The sequence below is a fragment of the Lygodium microphyllum genome, chromosome 2, assembly GCF_053477565.2.
Source record: "Lygodium microphyllum isolate KBCC chromosome 2, Lygodium_microphyllum_v1.1.10, whole genome shotgun sequence".
Lineage (NCBI taxonomy): Eukaryota > Viridiplantae > Streptophyta > Polypodiopsida > Schizaeales > Lygodiaceae > Lygodium > Lygodium microphyllum.
Genome location: NC_141136.1, coordinates 192,433,283 through 192,451,290, shown reverse-complemented (window position 1 = coordinate 192,451,290; position 18,008 = coordinate 192,433,283). Strand labels below are relative to the sequence as shown.

Below are 18,008 nucleotides of genomic sequence, written 5' to 3'. Positions count from 1 at the left end.
CCATTGATGCGATGCTTGAAGCCCAATCCATCCGCAAAGAAACAAAGATAAGTAAAAGAAACTTCAAATTTCATACTTTTAATGGATCTCGAGATGGAAAGACTATACTTGCATTTATCAGTCAGTTTGATGATTACCTCCATGAAGAAACATATGCTAAGAAAGACAAAATTAAATGTGTCACTAACCATTTAGTCGATCGAGCATCTTTATGGTGGACTGTGGTCCACAAGAGTATTGATTGTCCCACTACCTGGGAGAGTTTCCAAAAGAAGTTTTTGCAAAATTTTCTTCCTCCTCAGTTCCATGAAAAAGCCATAAAGCAATGGGATCTTTTACAACAAAGAGATCATGAATCTATTTCCTAATACACTGAACATTTTTGGAATGCCCTACTACAACTACGCATGCTCGAAGATGTACCTAAAGCAACCCACAAACGCAAGTTTATGTTTGGCCTACTTGGACATTATTATGCTGAAGTCAATATGTTCAAGCCTACAACCCTTGAAGATGCAATTTCCTTAGCTCATGACACTGAAGACAAGATTCGCAAAAGAGATAAGCGACCACAATAATTTCAAGATAATGGTAACTATGGTTCCAAACAATTCAATTCAAATTTTTGAAGGTTCAATCAAAGTCGTTTTCTTCCATTTTCATTCCGTAAGTCTTGGACACGACCACCTGCTTTGCCATCAAATACCAATCCAAACCCTAAGCCATCCTCACAGCCAAATCCTAACATTCCTAAACTTCCTGCCATTACCAACAATGTATCTAAAGCCAAACCTATAGTTTGTTATAAACGCCATCAACCTGGACATCTAGCAGCCAATTGTCAATCCAAAAAGCCACCTTTCCATATCAATTATCTTGGAGCAATGGAAGAAGAAGAACGTGAGGAAATGCCTGACTTTACGGAAGATGATGACGACATTGGTACTATTTCGGATACTTTGCCAGGTATGCCAACTCCCCATTCTTTGTTAACAATGAAATGTTTTGTGCATGGTAAAGAAAAGAATATTTTACATGTTGATGGTAGCAAACATGATTTTATTTCTGCAAAGTTAGTTAAAGAATTGAATTTACAAATTGTTTCTACACATTATCGCATTAAAGGTGCATTCCTAGGCACGAGATATAATATTTAAAAATTAAAATTGGTGAATATACTGAACGAAGAAATTTCCTAGTTGTACCTTTGCAGTCTAGTTACATTATCGTAGGAATGCCTTGGTGTCATCAGTATAATCCTGACATAGATTATTCTACGCATTCAATTAAAATTTATTTTCAAAGAAAACAAATCACATTGCATGGTATGCACGCTTCTAATAATTTTCCACTACTTACTCATACTCAGGCTAAACGTGCATTACGTAAAAGTAGCAAATCTTATTTAATATGGGTGAATGAACTTCAAGCTAAAGAAAAACAAATGCATCCTAGGTATACACAATTTCTTGCCCAATTTCAAGATTGTTTTACTAATGATTTACCACCTGGACTACCACCTTCACGTCCTGAAGATCACAAAATAGATTTAATTCCTGGTACACAACCACCATGTAAAGCATCATATAGACATAACCAAATTGAACAGAAAGAAATTCAAAATCAAATAGAAGAATTGCTTAACAGAGGATTAATTAGACCTAGTAGTTCTCCATTTGGTGCACCTATATTATTAGTAAAGAAGAAGAATAATACTTATCGCATGTGCATTGATTATCGTGCCTTGAATAAAAATACTGTTAAGAATAGATATCCGATTTCTAGGGTAGATGATCTTATGGATAAGCTACAAGGATCTGCCATATTCAGTAAGATAGATCTTAAATCTGGTTATCATCAAGTAAGATTGGATAAATCTGATATATTCAAAACTGCATTTAGAACACAATTTGGACACTATGAATTTCTAGTGATGCCTTTCGATCTAACTAATGCACCAGCTACATTTAGTCACATGATGAATCACATATTCTTGAAATATCAACATTGTGTTATAGTATTCTTTGATGATATATTGGTATTCAATAAAAATGAGAATGAGCATTATGAACATCTATCTTTAGTTTTCAAGTTGTTAAAAGAGAATCAATTGTATGCAATCTGGAAAAGAGTGAATTCTTTCAGACAAAAATTAAATATCTAGGATATATTGTTTCATCAGAAGGTATTAAAGTTGACCCTAAAAAGATAGAAGCAATTTTTGTTGAACAATGCACGAGGGAGACGAGGAACGGAGGAAGAGAGAGGAAAAGAGAGACAAGAGACACCGAAAGTGGAGCCCCAGAAGTGTGTCAACTGATCACACATGATAGGAATATATAGAGGGGACCTGGGGCGCTATATATAGACAGACTATATATAGCTAATAGGGGCGCTATATATAGATAGACTATATATAGCTAACACCCCCGCTCAAATAAAGGTCCCTTACTATGGATGAAAAAACCCTTGGGGGCTCAAGGGAAAAACCCACAGCTCTATATAGGCCTACCATTATATTAATATTCAAAATATAAAATTACAAAGTTGAACTTACAAGAGCCTATTCATAGGCATCAAAGGAGCTACATCACTCGTGAATTACAACATCAACGGAGAAGGAGCTACATCACTCCTGAATTACAACAGCCTATTCAGAGGCATTAAAAGAGCTTTATCACTCCGAAATTCCTGCAACTGAACTTGGGATGTAAGCAGTATATCTGTCACATCAAAACTTAAAGAAAAACGTTACAGTGACATTAGAACAACACAAGGTCTACAGAGACGGTTCGCGACGCCGCTCTATAGACAACATAACACATGTGGGGCCCCATGAACAGAATATAAATAAAACAATTTGTCATCAGCTGGAATATAGATGCTCATCAGCTGGAAAGAATATAAACGAAATAATGTGTCATCAGCTGGAATATAGACCCTCATCAGCTGGAAAGAATATAAGCCTTGAGTGGCAATGCCATACAGGCAATCTAGCAAGTGCTTCCAACTGTGTATGTTGTTGACGATAACATGGAAGCTTTCCTCAAAGATGAAATAAAATGGAAGAACCTCATAGGCTACTTTGGTGACCAGTTTTCCCAATACTTTGAGTGCTTATGCACTTGAGTCTTGCGCATTGTTGTCCTTTGTCATGCTTATTCTAATGACCCCCAAAAGCAAGAACATTCCAACAAGACAAGTCCTGGAGGATGGATTTTCGCAAAGGGCGAGGGAACTGAAGGTTGTTACATAATGGAGTTGCCAATCTTGAAGAATGTCTAGGCCCCCAACGACCACCAAGCAAGAAGGAAGATTTAGTTCAGCCAACTGTGGTGCCAGGGGAGAGAAAGATTACAAGCAAGGTGCTCTTTGTTTTCCCCGACAGGAAGAAAAGCTTGCCAATACCAATCTCTATCCCTTATTGTAACGAAGTACAAAAGCTTGCCAATACCAATCGCTATCCCTTATTGTAACGAAGTACCTACCATCCAATAATTTCTCTGCAGGAGTCCTCTGTTGTCCTCCAGACATAGACATTAAGAGAATCATTCCTGTAAGATGTATGCCCTCTTCTGAAGCCCTAACTCCAACATTGTGGGCTATGTTCCCCCCTGAACTGTCTCCTGCAAGAATGCACTTGTTTGAGCAGCAACCCAGATAAAGAAGACATTGTCTCCCCATGTCACTCCTTGCCCATCTCACACATGTCAATCCATCTTCATATGCTGCTGGATACCTGTGCCCGGGTGCTTGTTTGAAATTGAGGGAAAGCACAACATCAACAGCATTACAGGTCTTTGCTAACCTCCTGCACATCGCATCATATATGGCACTATTAGCAGAGGAGTGGGCAAAGCTTCCCCCATGGAAAAAGATGATCAGAGGCCTCAATAATGGCATACGTCCTTCATCCTGTAATGATCTTACACCTGTGTCTACATTCAGATCATTAGTACTGCCATTCACAAGGAGATCTACCATCCAAAACAGGCGACTCCACAGGTGAGTTGCTCTTTCTATGATCACATCAACACTAGCAAGCCTTCGACAAGTATTGCGTTTCCAGCTACTTTTCTGTCTAGGAACTCGGCAAGGTGACGGTCAAGAGTTCCATCTGGCCTGCGAAGCAGACTGTACAACACCTTGAAATTGAAAATTAGGACATATGTTGTTAAGGGGACAATTGCGTTTGACTGTGTAGAAGCGAGTGCATAGTCTGCAGCAGCTGCGGTAGCCATGGAAGAGTTGCATGAAACCCCACGTATCAAGAACAAAGGCTGGATGGAGCACCCGTCTTGGTGAGGCTGGACGAATCTGGCATCCATCCTCCAAACAGGGCAGATGAAGCTCCAACCGTTCCTACGAAGCTCCACCCGTTCCTTCCTCTGCTTCTCCATCACTTTTTCCCACGCAGGATGCGGGGGACGCAGTACCCCCCACGGAGCACAAGTTAGATGACTCCATCGGTCCTATTGAGGAAGCCAAAGACTTGGAGCCTGCAGCGAAGCATGCCGCTGTCTCGCGTGATACTGTAGCGGAGCCAGATTCACATGAAGCAGATGGTGATGAAGCGCTTGCACCTCATGAAAATGACGTTCGTAATTCTGAGCAAGAGGCTGAAAAGCCTGAACAAGATCTTCCACCCGTGTCTTCTTCGCTTGCTTCTGAGATTGTGGAACAGCAGAAGCCAGAAAAGCTGGACCTGGAGCTTGAAAAGCAAGAGCCAGAGAAGATGGGCCCAAGCACCTGTCTTGGTGAGGCTGGACGAATCCGGCATCCATGGCATCAGAATGTCGAAGCGGCTGCTGTTGTGACGGTCGGCTTCTTCCACCGCAGCGCTAGCATGTGCGTCCCTTCTCCGCTAGGGCCTCTGAGCATGCCTCCCTTTATCTCCATCTCTCCCTGAGCCTCTGTGTCCGTGTCCCTTTCTCTCTCGCGCACAGGCAGAGAGTCTCTCTATGGAAGAGTCTGAAGGTAAAAACCTAGAGAGGGAGCGAGCAGGCACATGCAACAAGCTCCCAATCTGCGCTTCCGCTTCCACTACCGGGAGGTGAGAGCGAGACATGCTCGTCACCAGCATCTGCACCTCTGCTGCTAAGATTGTCCGCTATTGGGGTTACAGAGGCCGAGGGGAGTCAATTTGAGGTCACAACAGCTGGGGCGTATTTGTGCGCTCTGATACCATGTTGAACAATGCGCGAGGGAGACGAGGAATGGAGGAAGAGAGAGGAAAAGAGAGACGAGAGACACCGAAAGTGGAACCCCAGAAGTGTGTCAACTGATCACACATGATAGGAATATATAGAGGGCACCTGGGGCGCTATATATAGACAGACTATATATAGCTAACAGGGGCGCTATATATAGATAGACTATATATAGCTAACAATTTTAAATTGGCCCATATCCAAAAATGTGCGTGAGTTACGTTCTTTTCTAGGTCTTGCTAGTTTTTACAGAAAGTTTGTGTGAAATTTTTCATTACTTGCATTACCTTTGACTAAAATTTTAAAGAATGGTATTGTTTATAACTGGTCTGACAATCAACAAAAATCTTTTGATTTATTGAAACATGCATTAACCCATGCTCCTGTATTACAACTACCTGATTTCAATAGACCATTCTTTTTAGTAGTTACGGATGCTAGTGGATCTGGAATAGGAGCCGTCCTTATGCAAGATAATCATCCCATAGCCTACTCTAGCTGTAAACTGAAACCATCCGAACTTAAATATTCTACCTATGATAAAGAATTGTTAGCTGTAGTACAAGTCTTACGTCAATGGAAACATTATTTAATGGGATCTGAATTTATGATCAAAATTGACCAACAAAGCATTAGACATCTCCTTAGTCAACCCCAAATATCTGACCGACACATTAAATGGGCAGCTTTTATTCAAAGTTTTCATCTCCTTATACAATATCAACTAGGAAAAGAGAATGTTGTAGCCGACGCTTTGAGTAGAAGACCGAGAATTCATAATATTTCTGTCATATCATTTGATTCCCTTATCCCTATGAAAGATACTTATCATCAGGATATTACTTTTCAAACTGATTGGAATAAATTAGTTGCAAATAATTGGATTCCTATTGATTCATTGTCTTGCAATAATGGATTCATTTTTTATGAAAAAAGATTATGTGTGACAGTTCCATTTCGATCATTTGTTTTGCATGAGATTCATTGTCCTCCATATCAAGGTCATAGAGGTATTATATCTACTTTGCGTACATTGACTGAAGATTTTTATTGGCCACATATGGACATTAATGTATCTAACTTTGTTTCTGAATGTTTAGTTTGTCAACAAGTTAAACGACACCATGGTAAACAATATGGTTTACTAATGCCACTATCTATTCCATCACGACCATGGGAACAGATTTCAATGGATTTTATCACTGGTTTACCTAACACTAAAGCTAACCATGATATGATTTGGAGTGTTGTAGACAAGTTTAGCAAACAAGCATATTTCATTCCATGCAAGAAAACTTTAACTGCATCTCAAGCTGCTCAATTGTTTTTGAAAACTGTGTTTACTAATCATGGTTTACCAAAAGTTATTATTTCTGATCGTGATTCTAGATTCTGTAATAATTTTTGGATTACTTTGTTTGCTAACTTAGGAACAAAGATTGATTTTTCATCTACATTTCATCTAGAAACAAACGGTCAAACAGAAGCTACTAACAGTACTATTTTAGATCTTTTGCGTGCTTACACTATTTCAAAACCACACACATGGGATACACATCTACATTTACTTCAATTTGCATATAATAATACACCGCATACAGCTACAAAGAAAGCACCATTTGAGGTTATTTATGGATATAGATTGCCTACACCTGTTGCATCATTATCAAACAAAATTCAAACTGTTGATGATATTGCTAACATGCATGCCACTATTTTTTATGAAGTTAAAGATATGATTGCTAAAGCCCAGCAATCATATACAAAACAAGCAAATAAGAAAAGACAGGCTATGAATTTTAAAGTTGATGACTATGTTTGGTTACGCATAGAAAAACGTAGATTACAAAGTGTAGATAAACACCCAGTTGTGAAATTAGCACCTAGATTCTATGGACCATTCAAGATCATACACAAAATCAATGACAATGCATTTAAACTAGAACTCCCACAACATTGGAAAATCCACAACACCTTCCATATCAGTTTATTACGACCCTTTAGAGGCCAATTACCTGTACACCCTGTCTATGAAAACCCACCTTTGCTAGATGAAGAGACTGAAATCCTTGAGCTTGAAACTATTATAGATACTGACTTTATGACCACTAGAACTGGCCGTAGATATTCTAGATATTTGGTCAAATTTAAAAACCATCCTGTTGAAGAGGCCCAATGGATGCACGCTAGAGACTTAAATGCTTTCCCCACTCTGTTAGGTCCACATTGAGCTAATAGAAATTGAGGTCAATTGCTATCCAACCCCGGGGGTATGATGCCAGGAGACATATTACACGGTGGATTCTGTGCCACGGTGGATTCCGTGAGGTTTTACGGTGGATTCCGTAAGATTTTATTATCGGGGCTCATACACAAAGTGGATTCTTTGTGCGAGAAGTCGATGGGGACGCCTATCCTTTTCGGGCGTTTTGTTAATTTTATGTGTACATGGGTGATTCCATAGCGAGTGATTCCGCAAAATACATATTTAATTAATAAACATTTATGAGTTTAGAGTGCGCACTCGTGATAAATTAAGGTTACGATTGATTTCTAACCAATTTATTTATGTAGCTGAAGACTGCTAGGTATTCACTTTTGTCGGTTTAATTTTATTATTTTACTAACGATTATGAATGCTTCAATTGATGTGTAGAGATAGCAGCAATGACAGTGGAAAGCATTGGAGGATAGCGTGTATTCAAATTTATTGTCAATATTTTGATGGGCGCAAACCTTAGGCATGACACCTATATTGTGTCATGCTTATTTATCAAGGTGCTTGATATTTATTTATTATTTTTGTATATGCATGGGCACACAATTTAGATATTTGTATTTGGACATTGTATTTGGGTATGCCTGACTTCTTGGGCACCCATTAGCTTTAATTCTATTTGGCATAAAAGTAAACTGAAAAGCTAAAGCGTGCTATTTTGTAATTTGGGTTATTATTTGAGCTTGAAGATGATTAATATATGAAATACATGCTTTGTGGAGCGCTCACACAAGGCATGGGGGGAGATTGCACCCAATTGGCCTCTTGTTCATGTCGTGTAAGCTTTCTACATTGATTTGTGTGCAAAAAGTAGAGTTCTTTTGTTCTTGGGGACCTTCTGATGCTCACTACGCGCACTTACAGCATCTGATCTGTGCACCATAACATCATTATTTTCACCCTTATACAACCCATTTTTAGCATCAATCTATTTTATGATAGAAATGGAATCATCAATAGAGTCCAAATGAATACCATGTGAACCCATGTCTTCTTCAACTTGCAACAATACTTCAGTAGGTTCTCCTACAAACCGCCGTTTTTGCTTAATGATATCTATTACCCCATCATGGAGTTCATGCTTAGCGATTCCAAGAAAATACTATATTAGAGAATTTTAGAATCTCACAAGTTGCACTTTCAAATATGGAGTAAAGATTTGACCAAGTGGCCAAATCTTAACCCCATATTTGAGGGTGGGACTTGGGGGGGTTGCTTATATAATATATAGGGAAAATATTAGCTTCAAGTAAGGGGATAAGATTTAACCATGTGTCAAAATATTAATCATATTAGAAATTTCCAAACTTTATGAAAATTTCCAAATTCTTGAATGCATGGTTAGAATCTCACCAATTGCAAATTCAACCATGCTTCCAAGAATGTATTCCTCAAGCGCTTTTTAAATTACTATCTCTATGATAGATTACAACTTGTAACTAGGCTACTTGCCTCTATTTTTTCCTTACTGTTTTTTTAAATGCAAGACATCTTTCATTACATGTTCTGTATCATTACATCTTTGTTTCTATATCACTATAAGCTATCACACCATATACATGGTCTCTTCAACCCTTCTCTAACAAGCCTTTGGACTGCTACCCACCCCTTTCCTTCCACTTTTTAAATCCAATTTTATAACCTTTGAGTGAAGGTCTATCATATTCAAGTGTAGGTCATGCAAGCTTTTCACCAACTCATCTATAATATCTTCTTTTTGGGTGACTAGCCAGCATAGTGGGTTGCTTAGCCATATACACAAATGGATTTGCTGCAATTTCAAGTCATTTAATAGAAAATGTAGGCATAGACCATGTTCGTAACCTCTGTCTCATCCTTTCTTGTTTTACAATCATATTTACAGTATAAGTAATATGTACCCATGTAGTTTTCAGCCCAATTTCTAAAGTTTTATATTCTAACTAATTAGTCAATTTCTCATATAAAAAATAACTTAACTTTTTAACTTTCCAATGATTGTTGGTCATTCACATCCAACTAAGTATAGCAACTTTCAAATTCATGCAACAATGTTGTAGTAGGAAGAAATTTGTTAGGTTTTTCCACTCAATCTATAAATGTCTTTCTTGTAACTAATCATGTATCTTCCAGGAAAATCTCCTCTATGAGAGTATTCTTAAAAGTAACCCAATTATCATCTCTTCGATACAATTTAGCTAATTGTTCTTGCAATGCATATACAACAAGACACTGACTCCATGCATACTAAGGAACTCCGTGAAAAATCACCTTGTCTACATATACTCATAGATAGGTTGATACATTCTGCCCATTCAATTGCTTCATCTCATGTTCCACGTGCTGCAAAACATGCATAGTTGCAGCATCAAGTTTTTTAGAATCTTGCCTTCTTTGTTGTTGTTGGGATTGTTGTTGCTATGATTGCAATACTAAGACCACTTGTTGCATAATCCTCCCAAACCAACATTGATGAGTCCCCCATGACTATATTGCTTCCGCCAACCTTGACATCAACTTCACAATGTTGGAGTGTGTCTACCACAGGGATAAGTGACAGAAGGGTGTAAGGAGATTGGGAGATGGAAGACGATTAAAAAAATAGAATTTAGAATTTGGAAGATTTAATGGAGATAGATAGAGGTGAAAATGAGTGACTTCATTTCATACATCATAGTAGAGTAATCAATTTATAATACATTTGATAGATCTTATGGATATGCCCAAGACAAAGGCACATACACACACTTGGGATGATAGCCTAACACAAACTGAGACTAATACATGAATAATACATGTTGAATATAATACACACTAATACATGAATCATCTATGTTGAACATAATCCAAAAACTGTAGGTAATATCTCAAAATCTCATGCATACATCAATCTATTGATGGAATATGATAGGTCACATTACTATAGAAAACAAATATAAATAAGAATGCTTAAATCCTTGTAAATACTATCTTCAAGCCTTTAGAAGCACTTCAAAAATGTAATTATAGTTTCATTACAATGGCAACACATGCTATAGATGCTGGCCCAATTCCAAGAGAAACTCTATCTTTGTCATTTATACCATGTCTACCAAAGGTAGAGATCAAGAATCAAGTTGTAGAACTCAAGCGATGCCATGTTTGAGAACTAAATATCCATTCTCAACATGCTACCCTATTCTTGATTATTATTCACAACCCAAAACTATCCACATGAAGAGCACCCATTATCATGACAATGAGTAGGTTAGAGAAGTCCACTGACTAAGAAATGTGCCACTTACCATTTTGTAGACAAATCATAAACTCTTCCATAAGATAGAGCATGCTCCACTTTCACATTGTATGTCAAAAATCCCATGACACTGATTAGCCACGTGGCTTTTCCCAAACTTAGAATAAGGACCGTTAAATCAAGACCTTCCTATGAGTCAGTCTTAGAATGGAAAAGCATCATTTTAGAGGGTCCGCACGAGTCTATGCCTTATGGAGAGATGGGTTGAATTCTTAGCTATTTGTCATTTCTCAATCTCATTGAACCAAGTGCAATGCTTGCTTACCTCAAACTTGGGTGATTCGTGAAATGTGCTCATCCTGAGTCTAATGTTAGACTGCTGTTAGAGGTTGTAGTTGTGCATTTGAAACTTATAGGTGGATTCTCATGGAATGAGTCTAGATGCTTTATATACAAGGTAGACCTAGGGATCACCTAGTCATCTAAGTTTGAATGCTCAAAGTTAGGATGGATGGTGGTGACTAGAATTGATCCTTAGAGGACTACCAAAAGCTAGCCCTCTGAAGGGTGATTTAGATCAAGTATGTTTCATGTCATATTAGAGCATTAAACGTAAATCACTCTCCATCATTATATTAAAGTTGAATTTTTTAAAAAAATTATTCAATATTATGATCAGTGGTCTAGAATCTAAATTTATTCGTTAGGGACTTTTTCACCAATCTACAAGTCATGAGGTATTTCAAGCTTTATATACTACGTCTTGTGGATCCATCAACCTTTCATTTAGGCATAATGTTACATTGATTATTGGCAAGACTATTCTAGGAGAAGATTGGTATAAAATTCAAGAAGAGAGTTAGAAATTGTGTGGCAATGTAACATTTTGTAAACAAAAGGATAAATAACTTATGGAATCTGAGGAGTTTTATGAATTGTACTTGATAAGAGAATGGTCTTAAAGTGAAGTCACTAAAAGTTATAAAGAGAAAAGAAAATTAGGACCCTCCCTTACTCTTGTGACTTTGTGTAGGATAACTTTCATATGATGTTCAAATTGGTTTACTAGGTTGGCTCATAGTGTAGACTACCTTTGGGAGAGCTTGTGTTTTGCTTAATGGATTGGATTTTTACACCTCCATGATACTAGTTCTTTCATGCATGATAGTGGGAACAGTAGATCAATTGGTACAAGACATCTACCGACTATTGCATACACATTGATTGCATCAGTAACCTTGAGTATGAGTTGTGGAGAACTTGTTGGGTTGAGAGACTCAACATAGTTCAACTTTTTACTTTCTACATAAGCCCTCTAGGGCCTATTGAGCTTCCTGAGGGTGAGGAGATGACCCGAGCCAAGTGGCATATCATAGGATGATTCAAGTCATATATCCCAAACTTGTATTTGCACATAGATCTCATTCTTTTGGTTATTAGGTGGAGGAATTTTCATATCTTCCCATCAAGTATCTAGCTTTAAATATCCATAGTGAGTCACCTAGATTTGAGGCTATTTTTGTTCAACATTACTATGGTTTATTTGTATACTATATGACTTTTATGTCAAAAAGTATTGTATATAAATAAGAAATAATATAGTTGGGTTTCTTTTTGTTATCATTGACTTGTTAACTGTGTTAAATTAATCTACCTTGTCACATATGGATTCAAAGTGAATGTTGGCATGACTTCTTGGTCGTTTGCACGATGTATTATCCCACTGTGTACTTGTTGGATTATGCTTGGTGATAAGATTTCATGAAGATCGTGGAAAAGTTATATTATTCTTTTGGATACTATCAAGAAAGTTGATGGACCTCTAATGGAAACTATTGCTTTATTGATGTTGAAAGATTAGCCTATCCTATTGCAAACTTTAAAATAATTCGACAGATGGAAGAATTGAAGCTTATCAAGATAATTATGTTACGAAGTGGAACACATGGCAAATCTAGCAAATCAAATCTCCATCATAAACAAATTTATGACACACATAATAAAACTTAGTGAAAATATATTTTTAAAAAACATATCAACTATTAAATACAAACAATATTATTATACATAAGAGGATTTGAATAGATTGAGAAAGACAAGAGAAAAAACGCACGATTGGGCCCAACCTCCTCCATGGCAAAAGCTGTAAGAGAGGGGGATTTAATAATGGGAAAATACTAGCTACACTGGCTTGTATATAAGGTGTTAGGGACTTGATTTTTGCATCAGATTATAATACAAGTCTCCTTTCATCTTCATCTCTCCCTCCCAGCTTTCATGGCTTCTTTCTCTCTCTTTTCATCTTTCTCTCTCCTTGTCACAATATTTCTCTCTCTTCTACACACACACACTCTCTCTCTCTTCTTCTCCATCTCTCCTGTCCTCTTCATGACAAGTGGTATTAGAGCTCTAGTTCTGATCCATTTAGTTACCTTACATGCTCAGTTACCATCCTTTTCAGTTTAAAAATCCAAGAAGCTTCAGGTACACATGGATAGGCACTAAAATGGAGGAGCATTGAAGGACCCAGGGGTCAAGGACTGGGAGGACAGCAGACATGAGCATTAGTGGAGTCCTTGGACCAAGTTTGGAATGTAAGAGAGGGGGATTTAATAATGGGGAAATACTAGCTACATTGGCTGGTATATAAGGTGTTAGGGACTTGATTTTTGCATCAAATTATAATACACGTCTCCTTTCATCTTCATCTCTCTCTCTCCCAGCTTTCATGGCTTCTTTCTCTCTCTTTCTGTCATTCTCTCTCCTTTTCTAGTCTTTCTCTCCTTGTCACAGTCTTTCTCTCTCTTCATGTACTCTTTCTCTCTCTTCTCCACTCTCTCTCTCTCTTTTCTTCTCCCTCTCTCCTGTCCTCTTCATGACAAAAGCCATGGTTTGCCATCATTAATTATATATTATAGTTTTACATGGATATTTACATTTATATCTTGCATATGACTACAAAGAAAGTAAAAATGTCAATTGAAATACAAAGTTTTAAGAGTCAAAAGGTATCATCTAACATGTTGCAATTGCTATAGAAATTTTTGTGCTTTGAATATTGACATTTTGACATCACCATCGCGTCTGAAGTGTGCCAAAACCCCCAAAATGACTCTTGAAGCTTTGAATTCCGATTCCGCATGAGGGACAAACGAAAAAACTTAGTTTTCACCCTATTCTCCTGTTTTGCACTCGATCCTGTTGCTTTTATAAATAAAGCTAGAAAAGCTTTCTAAAACTTAACCACATTAAGAAAATAGCAAGGCGTTCCATCAAAAAAGCTTATTTCAATAAAAACATATCTTAAATCTCATATTCTAAAATATTCTATATTAAAAATAAATAAATTAATAGTACTAAAGACAATGATCTAATTATTACTAAAGAATTTTAAACTTATAACTTACAAATATAGTAATAATTTTAATAATACAATATCATATAAATACATAATATTATATATTATACTTAGGATAATTAATCATAATTATGAAATTTATGCTTGGACTTACGCTAACGCTTAGTACTATCCAAAGCCATCACTACCTTCTCTACACATCAACTGAAGCATTCATAATTATTTATAAATAAAATAAACAAACAATCATGAATACCTAGCAATCTTTAGCTACAAATAATTAAAATAGGTTGGAACACTGTCCTAACCTTAATTTAATTCGAGTGCACACCCTAAACTTGTAAAATCTTAATTAATTATTATGAATTTTGCAAAATAACCCACTATGGAATCACCCACATGCACATTAATTAATAAAACGGTCGATAAGAACAGGTGTCCTTGTCAACTTCTCGCACAAGGAATCCACCTTATGTATAAGCCCCGATCAACAAATAAATTTTACAAAATCCACCGTAAAATCTCACAGAATCCACTGTGATTATGCCTCTTGGCATCATTCCCCCGAGTGGAATAGCAGTTGTCCACAATTGCTATTAGCTGCTCAATGTGGAGCTAGCAGTGTAGGGTAAGCACCAGCGGCACACGCAGTCATCCGTTGCACATCTTCAATAGAATGAGTTTTTTTTTTTTGAATTTTATCAAGTATTTAGTATAGGACAATGAATCAATCGGAGTCTAATTATTAGCAAATAATTGATTCTAATAAAATTAAAAACTAGTGTTAGTGACATAAATATCTTTCATGGGAGTAAGAGAGTCAAAAGATAAGACATAAATATTATGAATGCTAGGTCTCATACTCAAAGCATTGACGATAACAATTAAAATTGTTATTCTAGTTTAGTAGTAAGTAAAAATTTAACTAATAATTTTAGAAAAAAATAAGAAAAGTAAAAGACTTACATATCTTACCTTGATTGGAGATCTCTATCTTTACTAGAAATCGTAAATTTGCAATAGAATTAGAAAGTTAAAGAATTTTCCAAAGTACTTTTAAGAAAAAATTGTTAGTCTCAATGTTTATCAATCAAAAGATAATAACATTAAATGCATGCTATAATCGCCAAAAATTAGAGTGAGAATCATATTGAAGGCCTACTTTAAATACAAACAACTTATATCTTCTTGTGAATCAACTTAAGTCTATAACTAGAGATTTGGAGCTTATAAGAAATTTTTCAAAACATTTACTTATGACTAAGACTAAAATTTAAAAAGAAATATACTAAAGATAAGGCTAAAGTTGGATAAAATACAAGTCTCTTGGTAAAAAATAGTAATATTCAAGTTCTATGGCATATTTAGATATCATGTCTAATGTAAGTTTTAGATCTTTGTACAAGCTAAGACGTTTTTTTTTTGGAGCATACTTAGATTCCAAATGGATTAAAAGCTATCGGAAATTAGATGTCTCTATAGGTTGAAATTTACAAATTCCACTAAGTCTGGGTTAACTGCAAGACATACTTTCAAGATAAATAACTTTCTTTGTAGATAGAATCAAGTCATGATGATAACTAGAGAGTTGTAGACAACAAAAAGGTTCACAATTCATGTCCCTATGATGGATTACTAAATCTAAAGATAAGGTCATTAAAAAATAGGGCTCAAAGTTGGTTACTACACAATTATCTACATACTGCTGTGAAATTTGCATTCAAGGTCACTTTAGGACTCAAATAACTCGCTAAATATTCAAAATTTGTAAAATATGTGTCAAATAACAATTATAGGTCTTTTTTAGGGCTAAAGCTTTTGTTTCTATACCATCCTTAAAAAATGAACCAATAAAAAGTTACATTACCTGAAAAATAGTTGTTTGAGAGGATTTTTATGGTGAAGCATATGCAATAGCTAAACTACTTTCAAGTGCCTCTTCTATATAGCCTGTTACATAAATAAAGACTTAATATGCTTAAACTTGAAACTTTTATAAAATAAAAAAAAGCTATGATTTACTATGAAATAAACTTCAAAATCTTTTTGGCTATAACATCTTGTTTGCATAGCGAAGTCCATGCTATAATCCAAATTCAGAGAAGAACAAATTGGATCAATTGGAGTCAATCAATTATGGATATAAGACTGTCCAAAACCGAAGAAATGCAACTGCAATATTCATATGTAGTGATTTGTCTTGTAGATTGCGATTGTTCCACAGTGTTCACCTTTATACACTGATATTATACCATTGAAAACTCGAAGCATAGCCAAGCTTTGATACCAATGTTACGAAGCGGAACACGTGGAAAATCTAGCAAATCAAATCTCAATCATAAACAACTTTATGACACACATAATAGAACTTAGTAGAAAAATCTATTAAATCAAACATCTCAACTATTAAATACAAACAACATTATAATACGTAAGAGGATTTGAATAGATTGAGAAAGACAAGAGAAAAAACACAAGATTGGGCCCAACCTCCCCCATGGCAAAAGCCATGGTTTGCCATCCTTAATTATATGTTATAGTTTTACATGGATATTTACATTCATATCTTACATATAGTTACAAAGAAAGTACAAATATCAATTGAAATACATGGTTTTAAGAGTTAAGAGGTATCATGTAACATAATGTAGTTGTTGTAGAAAATTCTGTGCTCTGAATCTTGACATTTTGACATCACCATCGCGTCCAAGCATGTCAAAACCCCCAAAACTACTCTTGAAGCTCTGAATTCTGATTCCGGATGAAGGATGAACGAAAAAACTCAATTTTCACCCTATTCTCCTATTTTGCGCACGATCATGTTGCTTTTATAATAAAAGCTATAAAAGCCTTCTAAAACTTGACCACATTAAGAAAATAGCATGGTATTCTATAAAGAAAGCTTACTTCAATAAAACCATATCTTAAATCTCATATTCTAAAATAATCTATATTAAAAATAAATTAATTAATAATACTAAAGATAATGATCTAATTATTACTAAAGAAACAAAAACCAACTTAAAATCTCACGGAATCCACAGTGACTATGCCTCTTGGCATATTTTGTTTAAAGAGCCACATGTAAAAACTATTATCACTATGAATGATAGAAGTATCCATTAAGAACAATATATCTATGATCAGGGATTAGCGATTTTCTACTTCCAAATAAGATAGCTCACCTAGGTAGACTAAAATGAAATGATTATATTGTGAAGGGATTTTCTAAACAACCAAGCCATGATCGACTTCTCGTAGTCCATGAAAAACTACTTGTACATAAATAGATACATGTGTCCAAGTCCCATGAGTAGAATACTTTTTTAAATGTATCAAAAAGCTTTCTTCACAAAGCTATATATTATACATACTAAAGCAATAAAACTTGACCTTTTCATGATGTGAAAACATCTTGTCGTGAATGATATTGTCTAAGGTTATCCTACATCTTTCAAGTATCCCCCCACCAATTTCTTCGGCTAATCAATAAGAAAATAAATTTCCATTAAAGTACATTAAATGCCCGAGTCTAACTATGGAGGCATAAATATTAAAACAAATGCAAAGACTTAGATCAAACTAATGGAATAGTAATTTTCTTCCATTACAACATGCATAACCAATCAGGCTATGATAATCCAGTTACGCCTCACTAGTAAAGTCTGATTATGGTGGAAACAATTTATCATGATAAGGCTATCACTAAGATATCCCAAACTTGGGAACAAATCAAGATAGCTATCCAAGCTCGAGGGGTTTTACTATATGTATATCCTCTATATCATGTGTGTTCAATGCCTATTTATAAATAAACCCTTATCTATGAATTTTTCTTGAATAAACTACAACCCTTCTTTATTCAATGTATAAACAACCCCTTTATATGACACCCTTCTATATGTAAAAATTTTATGAAAATGATATTTTAAAAATCTCTTATTTTGA

General features: G+C 35.8%; 1 pseudogene; it reads right to left on the bottom strand.

Annotated features, from left to right (window-relative positions):
• Positions 1–2,308: 2,308 nt before the first annotated feature.
• LOC148040758 (gibberellin receptor GID1C pseudogene) lies at positions 2,309–4,405 on the bottom strand (annotated as a pseudogene).
• Between the last annotated feature and the right edge of the window lie 13,603 nt (positions 4,406–18,008).